This window comes from Pezoporus occidentalis, unplaced genomic scaffold (assembly GCF_034315485.1).
Source record: "Pezoporus occidentalis ecotype Australia unplaced genomic scaffold, CSIRO_AGI_Poc_V1 ctg27, whole genome shotgun sequence".
Taxonomy (NCBI): domain Eukaryota; kingdom Metazoa; phylum Chordata; class Aves; order Psittaciformes; family Psittacidae; genus Pezoporus; species Pezoporus occidentalis.
This window is the reverse complement of record NW_026914611.1, coordinates 8988329-9005228: the sequence shown is the minus strand read 5'-3', so window position 1 is coordinate 9005228 and position 16900 is coordinate 8988329. Positions and strand designations below refer to the sequence as shown.

The window sequence follows — 16900 nt, the reverse complement described above, 5'->3', positions numbered from 1 at the left end:
GCAACCTGTCAGGCTCTGAAGCTGACGCTGTTAATCGCTGGCAGGGAGTTAATATCCATTTACTGGGGGCTGCACCCCCTCGCAGCCAACCCTTTTCATCTTTAATAAGCTGCCTCCTGGGGGAATTAGTGAGGAAAAGAGGTTCAACAGGGCAAATTCAGGCAGCTCTTCCCTTTCCCAAATCTGGAAGGGGCTCCCTAGACACCCACTGTCACCAGCTTGGACAGCAGATAGTGTTTGAAAGTTGGGGCCATGCTACCAAAAGTTTTACAGTAGCTGTTTAACATTTCCCTTCCCAGTTATTAAACAGGAACGGGAGTAAATTAAAATGGCAAAGTAAAATGAAATAAAAGCCCTCTTTTCATTCTGCTAAGAGATAAAACCTAATTAAGGACTATGTGAATCCCACAAAAAATGCAGACTCTCCATAATGACACAAAATTTCTCTTTGAAAACCACAACCAAACACAAACCAACCCAATCCAGCCCAAGGCTTAGGCACAGCCTCGGTGACAGCCTTGGTTCCTGGCTTGCTGAGGGCCAGGGCGGACTGAGGGTAAGGGTTCCCTGCCTTGACTCTACTGCAGCCCAGTTTCCTTCTTAGGGGGCTTCCTTTCAGCTTTTATGTTCTCATTTTTGCAGGGCAGGGAGGTAGGTTCGGCTCAGAGCAGCTCTTCAGGTTCCAAGTTAGCTGGTGGCTAGCCAGGGCAGCACCAGCTGCTGGCTTCAACAGCCTAACTGCTGGGGAAAACCCTTGAATCTTCTTTTCCCTTTCCTCCATCACAGAAAAAGTCTCCCTTGGTACTGTGTGTTATGCAGACCCTGGGAATCTTGGATTATTTTATGCTCTGCCACCACTCAACCAAGGGCTCAGGGCAAGGAGCCCAGGATTTTGCAAACACCTTTCCCCCAGCCATTTATTTCATCAGGACTTTGGTTTCTATTCTCTAGTTGGCAACACTTGCATGACAGATATTTTTGCCATTTAGTGTACTCTGCAGAGGTTAGAGAAATCTAACCCAGGGCTGAGTTTAACCTTAACCCCTGTCAAACCTGCGGGGTTTGGTGCTTGCAGGTGGCAGCTGGGGTTTTCTGAAGGATACGAGCCTGCTGGGCAGTGCTTGGAGGTGAAGCTTTGGGCTTGGTGCATACAATCTTGCACCAGGCTGCTCTTACACAGAAATCAGAGGGAATGGCAAGATGCTAAACCCAAATACAAGAAGGAACTGTGGGTGCAGAGCTCTTCCACTGTGGTAGTAAAACAGGGAGGTGGCTAGCTTCAGTTCCCCAAGATGTTCATGAGCTGGCAAGCTAAGGATTTAGCAGCATTTTATAGCCACATAAATTCATTGTTTTGTAAGCCACTGTGAGTTTATCTGCCTCTTGGCTGCTCCTCTTCTGCTTTGTGTTCTCCCTAAAGAAAGACCATTTCTGCAATCGCAACTGAAAACCCACCAGACACAGATAACACGTGCATGTACACACACCTGGTACCCAACCCTCCCCTCCACACGAACACTGACCTCATCCAAATACCCTCAGATCATGCTCATTAGGAGAGTAAAATCCACAGAGATTTTTCCAGGATATAGGGAAAGGAAAAACTACTTTGAAAGCAAGGCAATGCTGTTGGCATTCAGCTGCCTTCTCCCTTGAGCTCTCCAAGGACACAGCCAACCCCTTATGACCTCAGAGCCTAGGACACAGAGTGTCAGCAATGTCCCCTTTAATGGCAGATACAGTTTTATACGAGTGGCCTGTTTAGTAGTGTTTGGTTTGTTTTTATTATTTCGCCACCTAAGTAGCGTCCCAAGTTTCCTAGGAGTTAAGGCATTGCTTCCACCCTTTCTTGGCTGCCCATCTGTTGAGGAACTAAGAAACATTGCCCATGTTTTCAATCTAAATAAAATTAAAAGTGGGGAGTAGAGGATTTTATTAAAAAAAATTGTTCTGAGCTTCAGAAAAGATGGGTCTGAATCATAGAATCAGCTAGGTTGGAAAGGGCCTTTAAGATCATGAAGTCCAGCCATTCTCTCAGCACTGCCAAGTCCAGCACCAAACCATGTCACTAAAGGCCTCATCTACATGTTTTTTTAGGGATGGTGATTCCACCATTTCCTTTTGAAGCCTGTTCCAATACCTGATCACTCTTTTGGGGAAGAAATTTTTTCTAATATCCAAATTATGCTCTCCTGGCCAGGTCAAGCCTATCTTACCTGCTGCCCTACTGGAAGCATCACTTGCAGCATCCCTTCTCCCCAAAGGACCCTTGGGTCTGACAAGCCGTCAGGGACAGGGGTGGGGAGGAACATGTGTCCCATTCTCTGGCTGTCCAGGGAGAGAAACAGCCCAGATGTGGGGCTGGAAAGGATAATGCTGAAAGGCCATGAATGTGCAAAAAGCCCATGCTGGTCCTCAGGCATCCCTTGTGACCTCCCTAGGGGAGAGGGACGTGCCTCTTGGATATCACCTTCTGCCTGCTCCTCTGAGGAGGGCCACCTTCACCTCCCAAGAAAAGGACCCCACTTCTACCCTTGCACTGCTCCAACATAGCATGGCACCTTCCATCTCAGGGTGCCTCCCACCAGCACCAAGTTCCTGACTCATGGAGGGCAGCAGTATCATTTGCTGGGTTGGCACAGAGCCCTGATGCTCCCGTATGACAAAAGGGATAGATTTGTGTGATGACAGTGACATGGATGTGCAGGCTTGTCTGTGGCTGCCAGCTCTTGGAGCAAGCGTAGATCAGCACTGACAGAGGGCACTTGATTTATGACTGGGTATTATGGGGGGCTGCGGTAGATGTATCATGCCAGCTTCAGTGTTCTTGGTCCAGAAAACCAGAGATTATATCAAAATGGCAGCTTACAACCATGCCTAAATAAAGGTGCTGGCTTATGAGCGCAGTGAACTCAGCCATTTCATAATGCCAGCACTAGATTTGCTTTCCACATTTGCATCTGTGGCTTGTCTGAGCTCTGCATGTCAGGGAATTTAAAAACAATCATTTGTACTTTTTTCCTTGTTTCTGAATGAACCAGGCTCCTGCAGAAAAATAGCAGGGGGGAATATATTTCTGTTCAGGGATATAGCATTCTAGTCAAGGCATTTGGAGAGTAAAAGCATAAATGTATAAAGCTGCAAAGAGATAATACACAGGGAAATGATTTTTAAAATACAGAGGTAAAACCAGGATTACACTTTTCCAGAAGCAATTTGTAGGTTATGTGGAAATAAAAATTGGCACGGCAAGTGCAAAACTTGGATGTACACATATAGATGCTATAGGGATCCATTTAAAACAAATGATTAAGATCACAACATGATGGTGTATAAACATTAAAGTGTGCATACATGCATAATGCACATACACAGACATGTATGTGCATGCACACGTCTTTACCACCAGCGCTGCGTGAGTCTTCTTTTGCTTTCAGAAGGTTTTGAGCTTTTCAAGCACTCTGATAATTTACACTTACCTACAGTTGGGGTGGCACCTGGTTCACTGCTTGGCGACGTTGGTGTCAATAATTTATTTAAATGACCAGAGGGGACGTGTTATGCATTAATAATTACTTACGCGCTCTATACATATGCAGATTTTGACTCCCGAGACTGTGCAGGTTTAGTTTGCCAAGAGATGCTGCTGTCTCTCCAGCAGGTGTTATTAACTGAGGCGGCGTTAAAGCAGCAAGCAGGGCCATAGGAGAGCATCTCCCTCTCACAGCTGAGAAAGGTCAGGAACAGATCGTATACTAAAATTCAGTAAAGCTAAAATACACTCAGGATGTTATCCTGCAATCAAAGATTATTTAAACCTCAAGTCTGCCTTTGAGTGCAGAGATTATAATGGGATCCACTCCATTTCAGAGTCAAATCTCTGTTGTCAGGTTATAAACTCACATTGCTGTCATGGTCTAGTCACTACTGTCTAGCCATCTCCTCAGCACTGCATTCTTGAAGGATGGTTTGGGAGATGTGGGACTTGGGAGGGACCAGGGATGCCAGGGAGTCAGTCTGGCTCAGGACTGATAATCTTTCTGTAGCAGGAAAGTGCCAGGAGGGAGTGCCAGGCCTAAAGTGTCATCACCTCAGCGGAGGTGAGGGTAGCATGGACACAACTACTGACACGACAAACTTGTTTCCCTTGTAAGAGGTGAGATGCCTCTTCAAAGCACAAAGGAGGGAAGATAACTGGCAGGTGGGGCTCTGCTTGTGCATGCAGAGATTTTCTCCTCTCCTGTCTTCTTCCCCAAGGTCTTGTTTTTGTGGTTGTGGCTGTTTTTGAAAGGCAGTAATGAGGTAGGAAATGTTCATGCTCCTCCTGACATTGAAGGGGTTCAGAGCAGGATTGATGCTGGATACCTGGAAAAAAGAAAGTCTGAAACGAGAGCAGTATTTGGAGGGAGTGTAGACCAAAGCGTGTTTTTTTGGTTGTACATGTGCAAATGACTTGTGTATGTGCCTATATGGACGTAGACTGAAAGCAGAGGATCATTTAAAGGACTTCCTCCTAAATGATGCTTCTTGTTGCAGACATGGTTATTCTTGCTTGAGAAAGCCTATATTTTATTTGGGTCTCTTTGGGACAATAGTAAATTTTAATTGACAATGTGGATTTCTAATTTGGTTAATCCTCACAGTGCCCTTAAGACAAATTAACACCCCATTGGTAGGAAGAAATAATTCCCTTAGTGGAAGCTGCAAGGTGTTCTTTTGTTCTCTTCTGTGTCAGAGAAATAAAAATCTACCCCAAAATCTGTTCCAAGAGGCATGGTCTATGCACGGGGCTGAGAGCTGGGACCCATAACCACTAATCCCAGCTCTGACATGCCCTGGGTGGCAAATCTCCCCAACCTCCCTTTCAACACCTGCAAATGGAGATAATGAGAACGATGTCCTTCCTTCCTCAGGGTTCGATGCGTTACTAACGCATGGTGAGCTGTTGGAGGCTGGTCCCGCAGGCATGCCTGTGCACAACCAGCTCGCCCTGATCGATGCGCTGGTATTTTGCTGCCATTTGTTTGGCATAAATATCCCACAACAGTGCAGTGCTCCAGACTATCATGGGCAGGCATGTAGCAGTCATCCTTTGTTTTCTTTACATGATTTTAAGCACCAAATAGTATCTCTTTTCTTGGAGCTGCAGGCAATCCATTTGGCCTCCTGGCAAACAGCTTTCGTAGTCCTTGTGAGCAGGCTGCCATTTGCTGAGTAGACTCGTGTTGCGTTTTCTGCCCCTTCCTCTCAAAATGTTTCTTTCCAGAGGGGCAGGGAAAGATGCTCTCATTTTGTTTTATTTCATCTTCCGAGCCCCAGCGCTGGCAGAAAACAGCAACCTCTGAACAATCATGTTGGTATAGAGCAATGGCCACGGTGAGGATGCTTCCCAACTGCGCGGGCTGTGAGCCTTTCTTGGAAAGAAAGCGGCACTTTTAGAGGCTTTTTCATAAAGCACCCAACAGACCCCAGCATGAAGTGACAAGAGATCTGGGAAACATCTAATGGCACTCAAAGGAGCATTGTTTTGTCTTTGGAGAGGTTTTTTAAAAACTCTTCTAGATTGACAACTGTCAAAGAGTGAGCACGAGAGACATGGTTCTGATTTTTCAGGCTGAAGCACAGCACAACGTCTTGTGCTATAGCCATAATAGAGGCAGGCAAGTTAGGAAAGGGAAAAGACATGATTGCTTGGCTCCTACCTCTACATATTTAGCAGCATGTCTGTGACCTGATCAACCTGCTACAGTGGCCTGCAGTGTCATGGGGAAACTGTCCAGCAGCAGATATCATGGCCATGGCCACTGGTCACCAGCCCTGGCCACCCAGGACAGCCTGGACTGCTAGTTCCCTCCAGCTCTGCTGCAAAATGCTGAGCAGAGTCACCCTGATTGTAACAATCCACTCTCCTCATTGCATCAGTAAAGTACCTTTTTCCCTCTTGCCTTCCTTAGGAAAGCCATGTATGAAATAGTAGCAGGGAGGGCCGAGGCCACACTGAGAAATGGAATTTAAGAGAGGTGAATCCTACATGCATATTCTGTCCTGTTAATCCAGCTTGGAGAAATCACACTGCCTCTCTCCCTCTTTCATCTCTCCTGTCTTTTTAGGTCAGGCTTGTTCTTGCTGTTTGTACCATGGGTAGAACCAAGGGGGCTCCCAATTCACTGTGGCAGTAGTAGTAGCAGTAGTAGTAAAAATTATAATTATATTAAGAGACTGGTCTGTAGCCAAAACAAAACCCCTTTTCACACATTTCTATTTAGATGTAATACATAAAACTGCATTTTTATGTCAACACATTGGCAATGCAATAACGCTGTATTAGGGGCTGGAATAGGCATAGGCATAGCTATATGCATATTTATTTTACATCAGCTCATTTTTACATGAGTGTGTGTGTAATTACATGGCATGTAAGAATTTATTCTCTTGTGTTCACTGGGATATACATACATAGCGGAGTGCCATTTACACAGCAAATGTTAAATGACTTCAGTTTGTTATTCTGGGTGTTGCACAAGTAACAGCCTAACCTGTTTTGATCAGGTCTAACTCTTTAATGGCACCAGAGGGGATCACCAGGATTATAACTTCACAGAGACAAGGAATTGGCCCTTGCCACTTGTAGCTCCAAAAAAAAAAAAAAAAGAAAATAAAAAGAAAAAAACAGCCTAATTGCACGAGGTGCTACCACTTCCCTCCTCTGATCTGGCATCTCCCCTAGCAGCAGATTGTCTCTCTGGCTTGTCCAAGCCTGGAGTCAGGCGGTTGTCAAGAGCTGACTTTTTCCCCTCTGGTATTTTGGCTCCAGGTCTCTGGGTTGGAGGCTGCAGTTTTCAGCACCTGCTAATAATTTTTTTAACAGATGCTAGAAAGGAAAATTTCCAAATACAGTAGATACAATCTGCCGTAGCCTGGGTCAAGCTTGGACCACAGGGTTCATTTGCCCTAGAGATGGGGGGCTAATGATGCCCATCATTTTAGCAAACTTCTTGTCTTCCTTGAAGATGATGGTCAATGTAGCACCTTTGATGCTTGCTGTGTGCAAGCTTTCCTCTTTCTGCTGTGACCAGCTCCTCCTTCAGCACGGTTAGGAGAATTCATACTGCCAAGGACTGTCATTTGCACTTTTTTCAAACAAACTTCTATTTAAAATCCAAAGGAAACACTGAGCTGATTCAATATATGCAGGTTCATGTTGCAATACCATCATGGGAAGAATTCAGAAGCTCTGTTCCTTGCAGAGATCAAGTCTCAAATGAGTCTTGACATAAAACCCCACTTCAGTATTTCTGGCAGCTCTCTGTCCCACGACTTCCACCACTCTTTGCTAAGCAAGCCCCCTGCCCCCTTCCCTCTGTTTTTCTTGTGATAGTGTGTGTATTTTAATCCACTGTAACTATTTGTTCTCATAGTTTTCCCTGGTCAGCAGGAAGTAATGGGACCATCGAATGGCGCTTGAGAGCAAGGGAAATAAATAAAAGACAAGGAAATTGAAACAATAACAACGAGCATACCATCCAGGGCAGGTTTCCATTAGGCTCAGGAGGCAAATGACAACAGGCGTGGAAGGCTGTAGATCAGACAAAATGTCTCATAAGCTTTTGTCAGTCTCTCATGGCACTAGCTAGACGTAAATATGCTTTTTATCTTTCTCCTGGGTCCTAAGCTGACACAGGGCTGACACCAGAAGAAATGTAGAAGGATGTACATTTGCAGAGCGTTACATCTGAGGCTTCTTACACTGCCTTTTCCCAGTATATATGTATATAAGTTGCCATATAAATCTGTAAACAGCCAGGTCTCTGTGCTGCTAAGTGGTATGGGTGAGCTGTGTTGTCTTCCTCCAAGGAGTCCTTGCTCATCCTCATCCCAGCCCACAGGCAGTGGGTGCACCTGCTTTTTCCCTATCTTGTGTTCAAAAGTTACCTTTAGGGTCTCTTTCACAAATAAATTAGTTTCAAACATACCCATCATAGGGTCAGACCCTGAAGGTGAAATCAGAGAGTCCAGGTGAATGTTATTGCTATCCTCCTCCCTCTCCCTGCTCCTTTTTTTTTTTTCCTTCCTGCTTGCAATACTCCTCTTTAAAATTTGGAAATTAAAGTTATTTTCCTGCCAATGTTTTCTGCTTCCATGTGGCAAACATTTCCCTTTCCAGTGGAGCAGAAGCCAACATGGCTGCCTCAGGCATGCATTGGTTTTGTGTATCCTGACAACTCTTTCCCAGGCAAAGTGAACAGTCCTGAGATCTGTTCTGCCTCCCCCAATCCAGTTGTATGTCACCCCTGTATTAGTACATTGTGCATGAACCTGAGGCAAAGTACTGGCTATTTTTCTTCTCATAAATACATTTTTGAGGACATGGTTCATTTTATGTTAACTGTGACACCTTTTCCCACTCTTCTCTGCATTTTTCAAGCCCAGATATACTGAAAAACATGACTTAACATCCAAAGCACTGACTTCCACATGGTTGTGCCTGAGCGACTACTCATCTTATTTGCTTGGGAAACAAGTAAATGGATAGATGTCCTGATTGCCAGTTTTGCACACTTTTTGTAAGGGCTCTCTCATCCTTACAAAATAAAGATGGCTGCTGGTGCAGCGTCTGAGGTGGTGCAATGAGCTGAGGCATCTCACTGCCCCTTACAGACGGAGGAGGTGAGCGGGCTGTAGAGGTGCATTGGAAGTGTCAGTGCATGCCCTTATCCTTTTCATTAGGCATCAAGCACATGCACCCTTGGAGACAGGATTCTTGGCTTGGTGGCCATTATTCCTCCTGAACTACAGCTGTTCTTAAATAAGAAAACCATAAAACATAAGGGAAAAGAGATTAAAGGCTAGCAACAATTTTTTGTCAGTGCACCTTATCAGTTGTTCTTGCTACATTCATATTCTTTCATATATGTACATACAGGAAATCAACAAGTATAGTAGTTGTATCTGATTTTTAACATATAGGTTTATGCACCATTTCTGGATAAAATCCATGGTTGTGATGCATCTTATCTTGAAACATGTATTCTGTCCCTTTTCTGTGGAGAAGTCCCAATCCATGGGACCTTGGGTAATGAACTGGAGATTAATTCGTGATGTCTGTCATATTTCTACTTGCATCTCTTAAGGGGCCTGCTTATGGAGTCAGCAGCTCTGGGTCTTAAGGAAGTGAGTCAGATTCTTCTGCTCTCCCTTTCAATTTGCTTTTATATTTTGCACTCTGGAGAAGAGCAAGTTAATATTGACAATACACCTTTTCTTTTTCACGTAGTATGAACATTGCAGCCTCTGCTGAACAGTCTGTAGCTAATTCTTAGGATGTAGAAAAAATCCCTCTTTGCCTTACATGAATACATCTTGGAAAACTAAACCTTAAATATGGTTTGTGGTTTTCAAGCATTGATTCAGGTGGCTATAGGTGTATTTTTGCATGCTAAGTTAAAATAGATATAAAATGAAACAGAATTTCAGCTCACAGCATAGGCTAAGTGCCAGCTTTGAAAACCTGTATTTTAGGGTATGTTTTATGTTTTGCTTCAGTCTTCATGATGTTGTTGTTTACTGTGTTATCAACAGACTTTTGCTTCTGCTATACTTCTGCCCTTAGGATACGTGTATTGATGACTGCTTAACTCTTGCCAGAGCATGTCTCCCATATTGTGAATAAACTGCAGCTTGAAGTTGCCACTTTTTGCTCACATTAGGAAATCATGCATTTGCTTATTATGGTGTTGGTATGGTTCTGCTATTATGGACTTTGAGTATGATTCTGTTACTCCTAGCAAGTACGTGAAAAAATGATGGTGTCTTGTGCTCTGATCCGCCACCTACAAATCAAGGTATGTGGTTTGACATTTAGCTAGTCAGATAATTGCTAAAGACATATGCCAGTTGGGTCAAGCCCAAAGTGATGTTGAAAAATAGCTGGCAAACCCATAGTTAGGCATATCACTCAGGACAGAATGCACCCCTGCAACTCAAATAAATCCAATAATGCCTCCGAAAGTGGCTGCTGCTTCCCATCTGCCCTCTTCCTTTGGGGCTATGACTTTTTCTATCACTGTATCAGACACCATCACCTAGCACTGGTCCCTAGAACTGCAGAGGTTCTTGCTGGGGCCAGTTGGAGTCTTGGATCAGTGGCACTGCCGTTTTCCGTGAGCACGAGGGCAAAGGCTGGGACTGGTGGCCATGATCTGAGAGCTTTTATTTTGCAGCAGCTTGCTGGGAGGGGATGAGGCAATGTGGGGAATGAAAGGAAGGGCAAAGACCAGACAGCCTGGGTGTCTCTTCTAGACCTTTCATCAAATAGTATGGGATGCACACCTTAGCAGCTAGCTGGAGCCAAGCAGCTTAGAAAAGTAGTACCAAGAGGGACAGGATTGAGTGCAAGCAGTCCTACACTGACCTTGAGCTCTGACAGAAGCCAGGTGGCTGTTTCTTCAGTCTTTACTCAAGGCAGGCTCTCCTTGGACCTGTAAGACTTTGGTCTCTGCATGGACTGCAGATTTTGGGCTCTGACATACCCTGCAGTGGCAGGTTTCAGTAGAAAACTGCTCCCTCAAGGCCATGGCTTGGGGCTTCACCAGGAGAGAGCAAGCACGGGGGGAAGGGATGTTTCCAAATGAGAAATAGATTTTTTTTTTCTATAAACGAGTGGTTTGTTGGCTTCAGGCAAATGGCAGAAGGTTTTACTGAAAAGGCTTCTTTATGGGATTGTGGTTTTGCTTGGGGTTGCTGAGAGAAGTCTGTAAACCCCAGGAGCTCAAGGAGCTTGACAGGTTTGACAGGCCTTCCTGCTACTGATGAACAGGAGGCTGGAGCAAGTGTTCCTGAGATCACATCCCTGTTTTCTGTCAAAGCATGCTGGCAAGCCAGAGGAAGAGAGAAGCTGTTTTCTTCCCTCATTTTATTTTCTTATTTAAACACATTCTTAGAATCTGCATTTCTGGGTCTTTTAAACTTTGTGTTTAAAATTCCTGTCAGCCTTTCTAGGCTTTGGATTAGATCCTCCCAAAGAGCCTTGACCACCTTGAAATTGTTATGGTAATAATCGTTAGTGACAATAGGAGAGTCACGTAAAAGATTTGTGTAAATCACTTCTATAGAACATGACAGCTTTAAAAGGCAACACTCTCACCTGAACCACAATACCACTGTCATCCCTTCTTGTGTCCACTTACTCTACCACACTCTACAGGCTGCCCTGGTCCAGAGTGAGAGGCAGATGAGAAAATAATGGAAATGGGAAGTGGAAATGGAATTGACTGTAGAGCTGCATTTGTGTCATGTGAAGTAACAGTAAGGGCTGCAGCTGCTGGTGCTGACAAGGAGAAAAGTCCTCTTTCTCCTCCCTGGGTCAACCTATGCCTACACACCACCCCTGGTTTTACTCAGTAAAGGGAATGAGTGCTTCTAATTAACATCACAGGCTTCCTGAGTTTGCAAAGTGAAGGGCTTGGATTTCTGCTATAGCAGCAGTGGCTGCTACAACACTTAAACCGTTGCTGGTCACAGAGCTGTTGCAGTGCCTGAGATGGGGGTCACTGCCCTGAGCATGCGGCAAAGGGAAAGCCTGGAAAGAATCAGTAATACATGAAAAATGCACACATAAAGAGGAATTTCCTATTTCTTTGAGTGATGGTAATTTAATTTAAAAGGAAATCCAGTGACAACTTCCTAGGAAATAAATGCCTTTTTGTAAATCTCTCTTTGTGGTGAAAAGGTGCTTAGCTGAAAATCAGCTGAATTCTTCTTACTCTGGTTTCTAATCATGCCTTAGTTCCTAACCCAGCCTAAATCTTGAGAAACTGCAATGAGCTCTGACAATATGAACAGGCTGCTTAGGACAGAACAAACCCAAGAGATTAAGTTAAACTCGCCAGCTGAAGCTTCAGCTTCTGAGCTTTATTAAAAATGCAAGCTGGAGAAAAACTCTGGAGCTGAGATGTGATCCTGCTAATACCTGAGTCCACTAAATCTTCCAGCCTCAAGGAGCTCCTCAGACCTGGGGAAGTATCCTACCTCCTGAAGAGAAGGCGCAGCTTAGCTCCAGAGGCCAGCCTTGTAATTCCTTAGCCTTATCCCTAGCAGCACCTGACCAGCCCATCTTATCCAGTTGTCTCAGTCTGGAGACTCATAAGCAAACCACTTTATTCCATGCCAGCTTAAAAATGAAAATGAAAATTCCATAGACAAAGCAGCATAGAAGGCTACTTGGACCGAAGAAAGGAAAGCAAAGGGTTCAACCCTGTTCAGAAGAGAGCTCTCTGTTCAGAAGAGAGCCCTCTGCCTCTCTTCTACTTTTTTTTTTCAGTGTTATTGAGGTCTTTTAACACAAATGATATATTTCAGCCATTTCATTCTCATATAAAGCCATTTCCTAGTTCTCTGGGCTCACCACGATGGACTATGTCCTACCATTCTCAAGTATTTTCACGGAATAGGTATTTCTCTCACACTCTTATGGAGAAGAAACTTTAGGACTTCCTCCATGCTACCTAGCTACCTAGCTGGCTTCTTTGTGCAAGTTGATGATGAAGCCACATCCTTTGTATATTACTATTCAATTAGGATAATGAACTCAAGACCCAAATGAGTATGCTAGGACTCTCCAAACATGGTGGTGACCTGTGTACCAGAATGCATCATCTAGACAGAACAGAGGAATTACTAATGTTTCAGCTGTGTATGAAGGAACTGAGGTGCACCACAATTTAAAAGACATTTCCATGCAGAAAGTTTATGCTAGGAGCAAAACTTCTATTTGATCCTACCTAGTGCTTTGCCACCTTGTGGCTCTTTCTCTGACTAGCTTGTCTCTCTGTGGGATTAAATGCTGGCACCTGAGTCTCCTCCTTGTAGGTGCAGATCAGCAAGGGGGGGGGCTTGGAAGAGTTCTCAGCACAATTCACAGGTTTCTCACAGTGAGTGCAGACCCGATGGTGCACGCGCTCTGAACCGCAGCCAGCTCCAAGCTCTCCCTCTCTGCATCATCATCTGCATCACATCCTACAAATGAAAACCAGAGCATCCTTCAGATACCTAAGTCGTTAAACAGTCAGTTACAACCATATGAAACCCTTCAGGAGCTGCAGGAATTTTCCTATAGCTCCAAGTCTGGGATTTGGGATTGCGCCTCCCCCTGTAGTCCTCACTTCCAAAGCACCCCTGCACCAGTGTCTGCTATTTTCTTGAATAAGGGATGTCCAACACAGCATTTTGATTTGAACTCAGCTCCCACACCACAAGTCATTTTTATTTTACTGGGATACCAGTGAAGCTGTAGCTCAGTAACTGATGTTAAGAGGAACTTTTAACACCTCAACAGCAAATGGAGGAGAGTGTTTCCCATTAGCGGCTGAGGAAGTAGTGCTCCTGTAACTTCAGGCTTGAAAGCTAATGAAGCTCAGATTGTGGCCGTGGCCTTTGATGTAGAGATGCCTGAGGTCAGTGCAGCTTTCAGAGGTGCCAGTGCTATGCTATGTCACTGTGTTTGTCTGGGTGAAGGCCCAATAACTCTAATCCTGTAATCATGTTTCTGTAAGCAATGGCATTTATTGTACAGATAGTGGGGGAGAGTTGCAGTGGCAACTACATCAGGGATATGCTATAGAGGAGAAGCTAATCCAGCCCTGTAATACCATTTGCAGTAGAGGAAGTTACAGCCAACCATGTCAGTAAATGAGTAGCAAAATACTGGAATCAGTTTAGGGAGTGAGTGTGGGAATACAAATGCCTTGCTTGGCCATCTAATCCAAATCCCTGCCAATACCCTCATTCTGTTAAGGGAGTGATGTTAACACTGGCAAAAGTCAGGGAATTCAAAGCTGTGCCTTGACACTCATCTTTGGCTCCCACTAATACACAGGGGGGTAAAAACACTCACTGATGAGTTTGGCACCGTTAGCTTTGAATTTAATTCCTTCTCTTGGGTTGTTTCACAACCTCAGGCCACATGCTATGTATTTTATGTCTTCTAATGTAGGCCGTCGTCTTCCAGGTATATGTGCGTTGTTAGAAAAACATGATAGCTTATTCCACTCTAGTGGGGGAAAATACACATATATGTGTAAATATGGTTCATCCAGGAGATGCCGAGAGCCTCTAACAAGCTATTCTGCTGTACCAGTGAATATGTGCATAGACATTCCTGTTATTTTATTTTGTACTCAACTCTGTTATAGATAAATCTGTTTTTATGTGTATCTTATTAAACAGAGCTCTTTTATATTATAGAAGTACCAGGTATTAAAACAAACCCCCTCACTATTTTAAGAAGGAGAAATGAATGGGAGCACTTTATGCCCCTTTTCTATGTGGATATCTCCAGCTTTGGTGGGGATTCTGTGTGCAAAATTAGTCATGAAGAATCAGGTCTGTATTTCAAGGAATAAAAACAATGCTTGTTTAAAAAAATCTAATGGCAAACTGTGGAATTCAATTGTACTACACACAAATGCACATAAACACACATATGGACAAATGTGTAACATGTACACATGCATATATATTAAAAAAAATACACAGAGATGCATTTCCTTTAGCTCAGTGCCTGAAAGTTCATTTGTGGGCATCCTGATTCTTGATATATTATTTGTAAACAGAGGGCCAGGGGACTGGAGTATTTTCTTGACTTCAATGGATGATGAGGCCTCAAGCTGTGAACTCAGATTGGGACCTCTAAGTATCCTGCTGCTACCTAACAGCTTGCTGAAAAATGACATAATTTGTGACATCAGCAATATGCTGCTTTAATAGAGGTTTGTAAAATGGTTTCCACCCTTGTGTGTCAAGACAAAAACATCTATCCTTACTAAACCCGAGGTGGCCCCCTCCTGTATTCCTCACACACCTCGCAGCCTTTGTACTTCTTAGTTATATATTGCCATAAAGTCCCGATACTCGAAGAGTGGTAGGAAATTGGTAATATCCACACGAGAACTCCTGCCCCATCAGTGCCAGGGAAGATGTCAGTTTTCCGAAGAACGGTGGCTGCCAGCGGGAGGCTCAGCAATGCAGATTTTAATGCAGAGATTTAATTTCAAATACAATTCAGGTTGTACGTGGCTGGGCAGATTTGGATGAAATAAATTTCAATTTGGACAATGCCTCATCATTTCAATTGATGCCTTTAAAATATTTCACAGCTCTGCAAACAAGATGTTTCAGACAATTCAATTACAACAGCAGAGAATGCACCACTTTAAAAATCACCCAAAATAATACCAAAAAACGCCCGACAGCCTCAGATAACATTACACTAGTCTGAAATTGATTCAAATACGAGAATTGCAATGATTTTTGCAAATGTTCTCTAATACAATGAAAAAAATTATTTGCCTCTTGGAGATGATTTTGCATCTGGGGGAAATTTATTTTAAAATAAGATGCAAACTTCAAAAAAAAAAAGGTTTTAAAGGGTATAAACCTTGTCAGAACATGAGCAGCAGCAGGAGGAGTGTGCCTTAACATGACAGAGTTGATGCTCTGGATTCATTGCTGTGTTTCTGATGCATAAAATCGGTACCTGTTAGGAAACATACCTTGGGAGTCACAACTGCCCAGTTACACCTTTAGCATCTACTGGGCTTTCTGACTGGAATAGGGGTTGATGCGCATATGGGAGAAGGCCCTTCACACGTGGCTTCTTATAAATGGTAGGGGAGAGTGCCTCAGGAGACAGACCACCTCTGCAGGTGAATGCATGGTGGATGAAGCAGGGTACCTGTCTGTTCAGAAGACCATCCCCCTGGTTTTCCAGCCCACCATAGTTGGGTATCTTTGCTTCCTGAGTCAAAGGTGCACTGAGTTAAGAAGAACATGGAAGTAGTCAGGAAGGCTCCATGAAAATATAAAGACTTTTTCATCTCTCTAAATAGCAGTGTTGCAGGCCTTCCTGATTGGGGGGGGGACGGGGACGGGACGGACAGGGAGAGGAAGAGGGGAAGAAAGAAAGAGAAAGACAGAAAGAGAAAATGAATTTTTCAAAGGGGGAACATGTTCATTGGTGTAGATGCTTAGGCTGGAGGATAAGGTGCAAATACAGCTTAACAAAGTATAGAGGTAGGAAAGTGAGTTTCCTATTCTTTGCTTGTTCCTCTTCCTCTCATTTTTTGTTGCATCTCTGTATATTTTATAGCACTAAAAAAAAATGCTGTAGCATAAAAAAATGACTAGAAAAGACCTCAGGGTTCATCTAGTCCACACCCCTCATGAAGGCCCTATAGCAGATGCTTACCTAGCCTGCTTTAAAGAAACCTCATATTTTTCCTTTAGTGACTTATCTCATTGTGCAATTAGACATCTTTTTTGTTTTACAAAACAATGAAGATGTTCACACTTCCCTTTGCTGCAAATTAAACTGATTTCTGCCTATCCTTTTGCCTACGGATGCCAAGAAGAATGGGTGACTCCACTGCAGAGTATGAGAGGATGGGCGTGCATCTGCCCTCTCTATCCCCATCCCTCAGACATTTCTCAGTCAGACCCCACCGTTATTTCCCTACATCTAAGGCTGCATCTCTGCTAACACTTCCTCTGCAACTTCTGGTCCATACCTGTCTACTTCTTGTAGTTGTTTCTTTTTCAGGTTGGTCACTGGATGCACCAGAGAAGTAGCATAAGGGCTTCCACATACAGCTCCAGAGAAAAATCAGCTTATATGAGCTTTTACCATGGAAGAGATGGTTATCAGATATTCTAAAGCTGAATGGGAGATGTGCATGGAGGGGAAGCTGTAGAGGCAGAACTCAGTGGGTTCTGCCAGCTCCTCCCCAGATGTCATCGGGAACCTCAGGGATGCGAAGATGATCGCGTTGAACCTGCAGTGCAGTTGGTGGGCTTCAGCCCTGTCTTTATGCTTGTGATAACAGAAACAAAATATGTTGTAGAAGCA

The 16900-nt window shown here is 43.9% G+C and overlaps 1 long non-coding RNA gene across 1 annotated transcript; it reads right to left on the bottom strand.

Annotated features, from left to right (window-relative positions):
* Nucleotides 1-4190: 4190 nt before the first annotated feature.
* Nucleotides 4191-15054, bottom strand: LOC134166778 (uncharacterized). Its single transcript, XR_009965991.1, has 4 exons — nt 12780-15054; nt 8587-8801; nt 7521-7576; nt 4191-4365 (listed from the first exon to the last, which is right to left on the bottom strand). It is a non-coding gene; the product is annotated as an uncharacterized LOC134166778 (long non-coding RNA).
* Nucleotides 15055-16900: the final 1846 nt, after the last annotated feature.